The sequence below is a fragment of the Fonticula alba genome (assembly GCF_000388065.1).
Source record: "Fonticula alba strain ATCC 38817 unplaced genomic scaffold supercont2.1, whole genome shotgun sequence".
Taxonomy (NCBI): Eukaryota; order Rotosphaerida; family Fonticulaceae; genus Fonticula; species Fonticula alba.
The window spans coordinates 4,464,012-4,464,595 of record NW_009242971.1 but is presented as its reverse complement, the minus strand read 5'-3'; positions in this window follow the sequence as shown (position 1 = coordinate 4,464,595).

Here is a 584-nt window from a genome sequence, read left to right as displayed (position 1 = left end):
TCTTGGTCTTGATGTTGTTGTTATCGTGTCCTCCCCCCTCCCCCCCCCCCCCCCCCCTCCCCCCCCCCCCCCCCCCCCCCCGCCCCTTCCCCCGGCCGTCCCTACCTCCGGGTGACCGCTCAGTCGGGAGCATGCGCCAAGACGCACCCACATGTACACACACACACACACACACCACCCCGGGGGCATCCTCCAGCCCGGCGCGGCGAGAGAGGGGCGGAACCCCGGCCACCGGCGCGGTCATGGTTACTATGCGTGTTTCCTTGCTGCCTTGCTACGTGCCGCGCCCAAGCCCAGTCGAGGCAATGGATCAATCGAGCCCCGAGGGGACGATCGGGAATCCAATATTAGCAAGCACCACGCCAGTGTACGAACCCAAGCGCCACTCCCTCCACCGCGGCTGAGCCCCTCATTAGCATGCACAAATTTGCGGACATCCACAAATTGCTCGCCAAATGAGAGCCCTCATTCGCGCGTCACCCTGCACCGAGTCCCCCCCTCCCTCCCGCTGCCACACCACAGGGAAGGAGGAGCGGATGGGACACCGGGACGCGGCGCCTGCGCCGGGGGCAAGGGACACCCCT